This window comes from Mus pahari, chromosome 14 (genome assembly GCF_900095145.1).
Source record: "Mus pahari chromosome 14, PAHARI_EIJ_v1.1, whole genome shotgun sequence".
Taxonomy (NCBI): domain Eukaryota; kingdom Metazoa; phylum Chordata; class Mammalia; order Rodentia; family Muridae; genus Mus; species Mus pahari.
This window is the reverse complement of record NC_034603.1, coordinates 54972808-54984933: the sequence shown is the minus strand read 5'-3', so window position 1 is coordinate 54984933 and position 12126 is coordinate 54972808. Positions and strand designations below refer to the sequence as shown.

Sequence of the window (12126 nt, the reverse complement as noted above, 5' to 3'; positions counted from 1 at the left end):
GGCTTCCATTGCACTGGTAATTAAACCCAGGGTTCTATGCAGTTGAGACTGGCACTCTATGTCCCGGTCTTATAGACTGCATTTTAATTACTTTATTTCTTTGGAGAATATCTTTTAAATTTTTTTTAAGTTAACTTTTATCTTTCTGTGTATGTTTGGTACATGCGTGTATGATATTTGTCCTTGTATATATGTTTGTATGTCTGTGAGTACAGCCATGTTCATGCCACAGGGCACATGTGGAGAGCTGAGGACGATTTGCAGGAGTCAGTTCTCTCCTTCCACCTAAGTGTACTGGGATTGAACTCCATCTTCAGACTTGAGAGCAGGTGTCTATGCTTTGAGCTCTCTCATCCACTTCTAAGACAACTTTCCACCCATATCTTCTCTTGGCCACTCTCCCACCTCCTGGTTATCATCATTCCATGGTTTCCACGGGCTTGGTAATTTTAGGTTCTACATGGGAAGCGATTAGTACATCCACTCTCCAGCCTCAGTACCCACAGTAGATGAGTTCTTTTTTATTTATTTATTTATTTATTTTATTTATTATATGTAAGTACACTGTAGCTGTCTTCAGACACTCCAGAAGAGGGCGTCAGATCTTGTTATGGATGGCTGTGAGCCACCATGTGGTTGTTGGGATTTGAACTCCAGACCTTCGGAAGAGCAGTCGGGTGCTCTTACCCACTGAGCCATCTCACCAGCCCAGTAGATGAGTTCTAAGGCTCACCGTGGATGCTAAGATAAGGCGTTCATATAAGATGTAGAATTTGTACATAGAGGGCTGGCAAAGATGGCTCAGGGGATAAAAGCTCTTGCTGCACAAGCCTGAAGACCTGAGCCCACAGTGGAAGGAGGAACAGACTCTGAGAAGTTATCTCCTCCTCCATGCATGCCTCCACAACGAAGAGATATTTTAAAGAATTTACACAACCTCTGCTTATCTTCTTAAATACTTTAAATCATCTTTAAATGACTTTTAATAAGGACACATGCAAATGTCATATAAATAGTTGCCAGACCGTGTCTTTGAGGGAACTGACAGTAAAAAGCCTGCAAGTTTAATGTAAGCTGATGATATTTGTCTCTCTAGGCAATGTCCCCAAGCTTCATCCCTTTGGCCTCAAATAACAGGATTTACTTCTTTTCAAAAGCTGGATGTTATCTGCTGATATCCCCCATGTTTCTTTGTTCATCCAGTGGATAGTTCTCTTCATATCTGGCTGTTGTAAATATGCTGCAGTCAACATGGGAACTCAAACATCTACACGAGATGCTGACTTCATTTTCTTTGTCTGTGCACCCAGAAGTGGGATTGCTGGATCGATCATATGATAGCTCTATTTTTAATTTAAAATCAATGGAGGAATCTCTATACTGCTGGGAGTATACCATTTTCCATAATGGCTGTGCCAATTTACATTTCCCCCAGCCTTACATAAAGATTCTTGCCTAGTCCACAACCTGTACAACACTTATCTTTCACCTGGCTAATGGTGTCTGAACACCCTTGCATATTCCTGCTGGCCNTTTGTATGTCTTCTTTAGAAATGTCTATTAAATCCTCTGCCTGTTTTTAATAGGATGGTTGGGATTTTGCTGTTGATTTGGATGAGTTTCTTATATATTTTGGGGTGGCCATGATGATGCATGGCAGTAGGCAAAGAGGATGAGAGGCAGGATTCCAAATTTGAGTTCAGCATATATGCCTAAGATGTAAAATATGATTAATGTATATATGTATGTATATATGTATGTATGTTGTGAAAAATGTCACATGCAGCTGGTGTGTTTTATGTATGCCTCCATTTGTGGGTTTCTAGTCTGGATGCTGTTGGCATTTAGGACACTGACATTACTTTGTTGTGGCACAATTATATGTTTAACAGTATACTTGTCCTGTGCTTCCTAGATCCCAGGAGCACCTCTGTCTACTAAAGTTTCTAAAGACAAATCTCCCTTTATGTGATAACGACTGTTTACAGTAACCTGTATGAAGTAAAACTACACAGAGGGGTAGAGATCACATCAGTAACCCTGCACTAGTATGTTTGTTCTATATCCCCTTTCTTCTGGCCAACAGACCTTAGGGTTAAGTAATACACAGCAGATGATGGGATATGCTTTCTGACTTCTCTCTCTCTCTCTCTCTCTCTCTCTCTCTCTCTCTCTCTCTCTCTCTCTGTATGTGCATGATCACATATTCATGTATATGCAAGTTAATTAGTACACACACACACACATATTGAGGTCAGAGGTCAACATCAGGATGTTTCATCTTCCTCAACGGCTTATCCAGCTATATTTCAAACACAGGGTTTATCACTAAACGTGGAGCTTGCTGTTTGCTAGAGAAGCTGACCAGCAAGCCCCAGGAACAATGTTGTATCCAGAACACTGGGGTCACAGATGTGCACCGTTGTACCCAGCACTTCATAGGTACTAGGGATGCACTCAGGTCCTCATGCTTGCGTAGCAAGCCAGCTGAGCCATCTCCCCAGCCCCGTTTATTCTCTTGTTGTGCTTTAGGAAGTGGTATACATAGTCGCTCATTATTTTATATAATCATGGAGATGGTAAGGAGAGGATGGTGCATTTCAAGTGTGTAAGAGCAGCTTCTGTGGGAAGCAGAGGCAGGTGAATCTCTGGGAGTTTGAGGCCAGCCTGATCTACAGAGCTAGATCTAGGATAGCCAGGGATACACAAAGAAACCTTGTCTTGAAAAACCAAACCAAAAAAAACACATACACACCCTCCCTACCCCCCAAAAAAACAAAAGACAGAAAAAAAGATCCAGAATTGTTATACAAAGAAACCCTGTCTCAAAAGCCACAAAAGATTAGCTTTTCATCTTGCGTGTTATGACTCATTAAATTTCCTTATTATAATAAAAATGTTGAATCTATCTACTTTCACTTTATCGCCATCATTTCTCCTGCTTTGCTGGGAGGATACCCTTGACCTCCGGAGCTTGGGGCTCACTCTCAGTCAGCCTCCCAGAAGCGGGATGGCCAGCATCCAGCTTTGCCATTTCCTTTGTCCAAGCTCCAAACAATGTGATCAGACATGATAATTTTTTGAGGCGAACCCCAGGACAGAAGCATCTTGCCATTTTCTTGGTGCTGCTGTTTTGCGGTGTTGAGGATGGACCCAAGGCCTCTGGCATACGGAGCACGTCCCTTGCCACTGAGCTGTATCCTCAGATCCTTGCCATCCTCCCTTAATGATGATGCCATTATCTGTACAAAGATAAACAGACGATGTGTTTACTGATAGAATTGCCAGAAAATATTCTGAACATGCAGCTTCCCGGCATAGCCTTGGAAACTATTCTGTGTCATTTTCAGTCTTCAAAGGTCTGAAAAAATTTTAACCTTTAGTATAAAGAAAGCAAACCTAAAGCTGTGTGGTTTCTCACAAACTCCCTCCCCCTGATTTACAGACACGGTCTTACTCTGTAGCCCATGGAAGCCTGGAATTCATGGTGTATCCCAGCCTGGTCTTCACCTCACGGTGATTGATCCTCCCATCTCAGTTTAAGCCTCAATGTTGGGCTCATATGATTTATTTCCATATGAATCCAGACTAGCACTGGTAAACTGTTTTGTCTCTGTAAGACAAGCTTCAGTGTGTAGCAGCCCATATCGGTCTTCAATGGCTGATTCTTCTGCCTCAGCCACCAGAGTTGTGATTATAGGTTGGCATCATCATGCCCAGCCCTGGTATTGTATTAGTGAGGTTTGGACTGTTCTGATAAATTATTATATCAATCCTGACAAATTGTTCCTGTAAAATAAGCTCAATTTTTCAAGCAAGAGATAGACTAGGGACAGGGGCTAGGGGCACTTGCTTCTTTTCCAGGGGACTCAAATTCTGTTTGTAGCACCTACATCACCTGTAAGTTCAGCTCCAACGGGCTGGTGAGATGGCTCAGTGGGTAAGAGCACCCGACTGCTCTTCCGAAGGTCCAGAGTTCAAATCCTAGCAACCACATGGTGGCTCATAACCATCCGTAACAAGATCTGATGCCCTCTTCTGGAGTGTCTGAAGACAGCTACAGTGTACTTACATATAATAAATAAATCTTAAAAAAAAAAAAAGTTCAGCTCCAAGGGGATCTGATGCCTCAGTCCTCCCTATAGGAGCTGACACTTATGTGCACATACACACAATTAAAAATATTAAAAGCAGGATTCATATGTTCTCACCACTAAGTGACTGTGGGACAACTCTGTTCAGTTCCCCATGGTTCTATAGCCCTATGAAGCTAAAGCAGGGAGAAAGACCATACCTCTCTGTGCGGAGTTGCCAGCTTTCTGGGTAAGGAGCATGTTTCTGACTGTGCGTGAGCATAAGGGGTAGGTAGTTTATCACAAGTTAAGAACTGATTTACTTTTACGAGAAATTACTTTTAGAAATATTTTATTTTATATATATATATATATGTGTGTATATATATATATATATATATATGTGTGTGTGTATATATATATATATATATATATGTGTGTGTGTGTATATATATATATATATATATATATATATATATATATATATGACGAGTACACTGTAGCTATCTTCAGAGACACCAGAAGAAGGCATCATTTTGCATTACAGATGGTTGTGAGCCACCATGTGGTTGCTGGGAATTGAACTCAGGACCTCTGNAAGAGCAGTCAATGCTCTTAACTGCTGAGCCATCTCTCCAACCTGAGAAATTACTTTTTTATTAAATTATTTTATTTATTTACATTCAAAATGTGGTCCCCCTTCCCAGTCCTTCATCTCAGAGTTCTTCACCCCATACCCCCTCCCTTGGCTCTGAGAGGGTTCCCCCTTACCTACTCACCACACACCCACACCCACCCACCCCCCACCCCAGCATCCTCCTTCCATGGGGGCATTGAGTCTCTACAGGATTAGGTGCATCCTCTCTCACTAAGTCCAGACAAGGCAGTCCTCTGCTACATATGTGCCAGGGACCACAGACTAGCTCATGCATGCTCTTTGGTTGGTGGCTTAGTCTCTGGGTGCTCTGAGGGGTCCAGGTTAGTTGAGGCTGTTGGTCTTCCTATAGAATTGCCTTCCCCTTCAGCTCCTTTGATCCTTCCCCTAACTCCTCCATTGGAATCCCTGACCTTAATCCAATGGTTGGCTGTGAGTATCTGCACTTGTCTCAGTCAGCTGCTGGTAGAGCCTCTCAGAGGACAGCCATGCTAGACTCCTGTCTGCAAGCACAACATGGCATCAGTAAAAGTGTCAGGGTTTGGTGCCCGCCCATGGAATGGAATCCAAGTTGGCTGGTCACTGGATGGCCCTTCCTTTAGTCTCTGATTTATTTTTGTCCCCGCATTTTTGAGAAGTGGCTTTTAAAAAGCTATTACTGGGGGCTGGAAGATGGCTCAGTGGTTAAGAGCACTGACTGCTCTTCCAGAGGTCCTGAGTACAATTCACAGCAACCACATGGTGCCTCATAACCACCTGTAATGGGATCCAATGTTGCCAATACAGTGACAGTGTATTCATATACATAAAATCAATCATTAAATCTAAAAAAAGCTATTATGACATTTTCCTTCCTTCCTTCTCTCCTTCCCTCCCCACCTCTCTCCCTTCTTTCCCCCACCCCTCTCTTTTCTCATGTGTCCCATGCTGTCCTCACTTGACCCTCTTGACTCCATTCCTAGCACCCACACTCTTAGAGAGACTGTATGTGTCTGGTGTTATTTATATGTTTATTTTGAGACTTAAAAAATGATGTGTGTATGTGTGTGTGTGTGTGTGTGTGTGTGTGTTCATGAGTTTGTTTGGATCACATGCATGCACAGGCCTGTGGAGGTCAGGGAAGGACATTGGATACTCTAGAACTGTGGTTACAACTATCTGTTACTAAGAATTGGAGTACAGGTTTCAGCCACCAACCATGCTTGGGAATATGTATCTAATGTTCCCAGCCTTTGCCTCTTAAGAATTTCCTCTGTATTTCCGCATCCATCAAGAGAAAATATTGGGAAGAGGGGAGAGGGAAAGGTAGGAAGTGGGGATATGCTCAAGGTAATGATATGCATGTAGGAAACGTCTCTGTTAAACCTGTACCATATTTTATGAACATATATGAATAGAATGGGGTATGATGTTGTCTTAGGAACCCTTAGAAGACCCTAATCTGCAGATTTGCCAGCTCTGCTCTGTGCTGCTGTGGGCAGGAGCTGACTTCCTTAAGCCTCTATTCCCTCGTCTATGAATAAGAAGGACAGGTTAGCAGAAGCATTAAGTGAGTTCTACACAAAGCATCTAATGTAATGCCTGGTATATGGCAAGTGCTTGTTACAAAAATCTACATACTTTATGCTTTAACAATAAAACTAAAGATAAAAAAACTGTACTAATTTAAAATTTACTTCAATTAATTGAATCAGTCAAAAACTAATAATTAGACTTAAAAAATAAACAACAGTCTATTTTATGTGTTTTATGTTAATTACTTTATATTAATTAGTAAATGTAAAGATAATTATGTCTGGTGATATTGTCAGTGACTTAAAGATGATGCTTTGACTATTTATATGGGCACCCTTGGTCAAAGCAAGATGAATTGTTCATACCAAACAGGCAGAATTTCTGTTAAATGGGTCAATTTACCTGGCACCTGCCAGGACAGGAGGACAGAGGAGACATACAGGATTGATGGAAGTAGTACTATTATACTTCATCTAACCAAACACTTTAAGTTTTTGCAACTTATTTAACATAAAGGGCTAACTTTTTAAAGGTGACTAAAATTAACTATACAAATAAGCAGAAATTGCTTTATAAAAAGAAAGCCTGAAATGTTACTTTCTGTAGAAAACTCATAGTCCAATTTTATTCAGACCAGAGAAAAAAAGAAAGTTTTGAATACATTAAAAGAACCTCAGCTGTTGGTTTGGGATGTTACAGCTGGAGCCGCGCAGTCAGTGAGGACCATCTGCTGATACAGTTGACTTGCTACTACATTGCTCTCTGTTCGCAGAGTACCGAAATTACGTTCTAGAACAGTCGTTACAGCGTCAGGCATAATACTCCACACCACGGGATTTCTTTGATTATTTGGACTTCTTCCCATTCAGTTAAAAAAAATGTTTTTCCGTGCTGGGGATCACACCCAGGGCTCACACGTGCTAGGCAAATGTCCCCTAGCCACCGAGTTACCTCCCAGCAGTTATCTCTGTTCTCGAAGCCCGCCTGAGGAGATTCTTTGGATGGCATTGGCCACACCTTTGTGTGTCCCACTAAGCAAACCTTCAGTGCCTGCGCATTTTACAGGCGGAATGAATTCAAAACGTGTAGCTTGGTCAGCTTTCAGCAGGAGTTCTTGGTCCCAGACAGGAAGACCACCGTTGGTTTGTTGTGGTTGTTTTAAAGAATTTGCCTTATTTCTTAATTGGTGGGTATATGTATGGGTATGTGCACATGAGTGGAGGTGTCCAAGAAGTAGGAATTACAAGAGGCGGTGAACTGCACGGGTCTTGAGAACTCAGGAGTCGCCTCTTCAGCCATATTGTGTTTTTCTTTTTCTTTCTGGATAGGGTCCATACTGTGTCACAGGCTAGCCTGAAAGTCAATATGTAGCTTAGACTAATCTCAACTAATTCAACTTGCAATGATCCTCCTGCCTCAACCACCCAAATAACTGACATTAAATGTCAACCACTATGCCAACCTCCTTTTTGTGATTTTGATAGTGAATTTGTTGATACTTTATCTTGAGAATATTTTTCACATTTTTGCTAGAACTTTAGGTGACTTATCTTGGCATGTTTTTGTTTTTTGTTTTTTGTTTTTTTATTTCAAATAAACTAGTGCCCTATTGGCTTGGCTTGGAATATTTATAGTTTATAGCTGTATTTATAGTTGATTGACTAGGGAGAAAATTGGAAGATTTAAATATCTATAATAACGTAATTGGGAGTCTGCCTTTTAAAATAGAAAATTTAAATTCATCTTTTGCATTACAGTGTCAGAAATGGTGATCTTGGTCTGGTTGTTTTCCATGTTCAAAGTTTATTATTTTCCATGCACTGTGCAATCAGAGCTAAATTGGGAGGAAAAATGAAAACATTGCTAACTGGTGTCTTAAACTGTAGGTATCAATGTGACTCAAATGTCCCCTTACCTGTTTCTATAAGATATTATTGATTGATTGTTGACTAACAGACACGAAGTGAATGGGTTCCCGCTGCCCTTCTGTCCTGGTTTGTTTTATGTCAACTTGACATAAGCTAAAGTTGTCTGCAATGAGGAAACCTTAATTGAGAAAATGCTTCCATAAAATTGGGCTGTAGGCAATCTTATAGGGCATTTTCTTAATTAGTGATTGATGAGGAAGGGCACAGCTCACTGTGGGTGCTGCCACCTCAGGCTGGTGGTCCTGGGGTCTGAAAGAAAGCAGGTTGAGTAAGCAATGAGGAACAAGTCAGTGAGCAGCACCCCGCCATGGCCTCTGCATCAGCTCCTGCCTCCAGGTTCCTGTCCCAGCTTCTTGCTTCAGTTTCCCTCAATGGACTTAACCCTTTCCTCTCTGAGTTGCTTTTGGTCATGGTAGTCATCACAGCAGTAGTGCCCCTAACCAAGGCATCCTTGAATGCAGTGGTTCTCAACTTTCCTAGTGCTGCGACCCTTTAATACAGTTCTTTATGTGGTGACCCCAACCATGAAATTATTTTGTTGTTTCTTCATAACTGCAATTTTGCTGCTGTCGTGAATCATAAAGTAAATATCTGACATGCAAACCCCAGGGGTTGGGACCCACTTATCCAATGGTATAATTTTATTTTTGTGGTTTGTATCCTTACCAATAACTCTAGTACTTGGGAGGCTGAGTAAGGAGGGTTGCCATGGCTAGCCTGGGCTATGTAACAAGCCCTCACATCTAAAGACAAACAAAGACACAAGCTCCTTCAAAACCAAGAAAGAGATGAGCATTTTTATCCTTTGTTGTTCAAAGGTAAGGAAATAAAGGCAGGGCAGATGTCTCAGAATTCCATCTTATTTTTGACTCTCTGAGCTCCCCGAGACAGGGACTTTATAATGCAGTCTGTTCCAGGGCTCTGTGATTGAGCCTGTGGCAAAAGCTGTGCTTGACAGATCTGCACTGTGTGGAAGGAACATGGTGGGCACTGAGCTGGTTTACATTCTTTGGGCCAGCTCACCTCAGTGTAGACAGCTTTTTCTTATATTGTTTGAGAGATACATTTTTGTCTTAACTATAAATAGCACACATTGTTTTATTCTGCAGGTTTCCTCTTGTCTTTTTTTTTTTTTTAAAAGAAGCAAGCAGACTATAAATCATGAAAAAAAGAAGTGCCTCTTCTCTCATGTAGCTCTAGTTCTGTTTTGTTTTGTTTTCAATATTTTTTGAGACAGGGTGTTTCTGTGCAGCCCTGACTGTCGTGGGTTGTGTAGCCCAGGCTGGCCTTAAATCTCAGAGAACTGCCTGCCTCTGCCTGAGTGCTGGAATCAAGGTCATGCACCACCACATTTGACTTCTTGTAGCTCAGGCTTAAAGCCCAAAACAATTTGCCTTAGACCTGCATAATTGGTGAGTCAGCCAGTGAGAAATGAAAATTTTAATTTCTTTGAATTCTTTTCTTTTTTCTTTTGGTTTTTTGAGCCAGGGTTTCTCTGTGTAGCCCTGGCTGTCCTGGAACTCACTCTGTAGACCAGGCTGGCCTTGAACTCAGAAACCCACCTGCCTCTGCCTCCCAAGTGCTGGGACTAAAGGCGTATGCCACCACGCCCAGCTTCTTTGAATTCTTTATTTTTGATGCTAAGCAGGTTCTCCATGAGCCTCTGAGCTGCTCCTCAAAAGAAAGGCTTGTGAACATGGCTTCTAAAATATGTTCATTTGCTTGGTCTCCTGTTTAACTCTTTCTCTCCAAAAGAAAATTTGATCCCTTTTATGGCAGGGGCTGTTTTTACCTTTTATTTCTTATCTTTTTTTTCCCCCCTAAATCTTCTGGTCCCAGAAGGTTTTCAGATTTTCCAAGATAACCTTTCCTGGCTTCAGTGTACAGTGGGGCTTTCAAGCCTCATTCTCCTGAAAACAACTTGGAGCTTTTCTTACCGTCACGGAAATTTTATGTGGAAAAACGCCCAACCTAAGGTGACTTAGGAGGAGATTACCATCTTTGCGGAAGGATCTTAAGATGTCTTTCTGGATCATTTGCTCTCTGATATCGCCAGATTGTCCCTTATCCCAATGAAAACAGATCTAGGAGTCTGTACTGTAATTAGCTAATTCTGTCACTCCTGCCAAGACAGTGAAGGTTCCTCACTGCGAACACATTCTGCTGCCAACAGCTCAACTGGAACATTGTGTTTATTTATGAGGGGATCTGAGTGTGAACAATTTGGCTTCAAGATTAAATGAGGGAATAGGTTATATTGATAAACCTGATGTAATATTAGTCTTTTAAAGGAAAATTACAGTCACAAAAAGAAGGAGCTCACATGTGAAGTATTGAACATCACAGAAATTGAAAACTCTCCTTCATTTACAAGAGTTCCCTGCTTTCATTCCTCCTGCCTTTGTGAAAGTAGACAGATGTACTGGAGCCAGCCTAGCTTGGTATGATAACAGCAGATTGGGTCTCAGTGCAGAACTAGGTGTACAGCGTCAGGCAGTCCAAGTCAGGGATATTTACTACACATGAGGAACTTTGATGGGCTCTAGTGGGGCAGAAAGCATAGTCATGAGTATATGCATGCATCAGAAGTCCCTAAGTCATATAAAGTAAGACTGCAGAACAGGGCATACTGGCACACACCTGAATTCTAGCACTTGGGAGGTGGGGACATGAGGATCAGGAGTTGAAGGCCCTCCTTAGTTATAATGACCTACAGAGTTCATGACCAGCCTGGGATACCTGAGGCCCTGTCTCAAAACACCAAAAAGAAAACCACATATATAATAGAAATGGAAATAGATCAGTGAATCATGGAAATAGAAGAGTTCTTGCTTTGGCAGCACATTTACTAAAATTGGAGCACAGAGAAAAGATTAGCATGGCCCTTGCGCAGAGAATGACACGCAGCTCTGTGAAGTGCTCCATATTTTTCTTTTTTTGAGATTCAGATAAAACTTATCTGACAGTAAATTTTAACTCCATAGTGCATTTTGCTAATAGAATTAAAAATAATAGATATTTTATCACGTCATTATTTTTTTGAAATGTCATTATCAAGTTCAGTGTTCCCCCACCACCACCCCATTTGTTTTTAATCCAAACTGATTTTTCACATTTTGGATTAAAATGCTTGAAGCACTATAACAAGGAAGCAGAATGGGCTGAATGCTGAGCTGGATTTTAAGTATCAAAGGAGGGGTAGGAGGGACCAATGGGAACTGGATAGAAAATCAGACCCTGGGGGGCAGGGGGTGGGGTGGGGGTGGGGGGGAAGCCCTGAGTCCTGAATGGAGCCTTGTTGTTGGCACAGGTATGGCTGTATAACGAATGGAAATGGACCTCAGACCCACGGCAAAGTGGCAGAGCCTAACCCCTGGGTGACCTTTCTAGGGTCCACGTGTGGCTGCTGATAGTGTGGTGGCCAGAAACTATCCACCATGGCTTGCTTCTTCAGGGTGGTTATGACTCAAACACTGCTTCTTTACAGAAACTGCTCCTACTGGTATTAGCTAAACCTTGGTCAGCTATATATAATAAACACTCCGATCTTCCTGGATCCTGCAGCTTTTCCAGGAGCTGGGACCTCAGGATCCCGGTTTTTCTACGTCCGTGTGTCTGGGTCTGTCATTTCTTTATTCCCTCGCTGCCCCATCAGGTCAGGACTTTGGAGTTGTGTAATGCCATGGCGGCAGAGAATGGAAAGCTTGCTCCAGTTACTCATTGGAACTCAGGAGTTTGAGTCTAGCCTGGGCAACATACCAAGAACCCATCTCAAAATTAAAATCAAATATAACGTTAAGTTGATTCTAGAAAAGGAGTATCATTCTAATTGATGGAAGAAGGTGGAGGCACGATTGGGAAGCGCTTGCTTTGAGGTAAAGTTAGATGTGGCTGCATGCATTTACTGACATCAATTCTATGTAAGGATAAAGGAGAATATAGGTCAACCTGTATT

At 41.8% G+C, this 12126-nt stretch overlaps 1 protein-coding gene and 1 non-coding gene across 2 annotated transcripts in view; both read left to right on the top strand.

Annotated features, from left to right (window-relative positions):
* The window catches only part of Ppm1e (protein phosphatase, Mg2+/Mn2+ dependent 1E), a 138249-nt gene that overhangs the window by 28936 nt on the left and 97187 nt on the right, over positions 1–12126 (top strand). The window lies entirely within an intron of this gene.
* On the top strand, positions 11000–11102 carry LOC115065488. Its single transcript, XR_003845264.1, has one exon. It is a non-coding gene; the product is annotated as a U6 spliceosomal RNA (small nuclear RNA).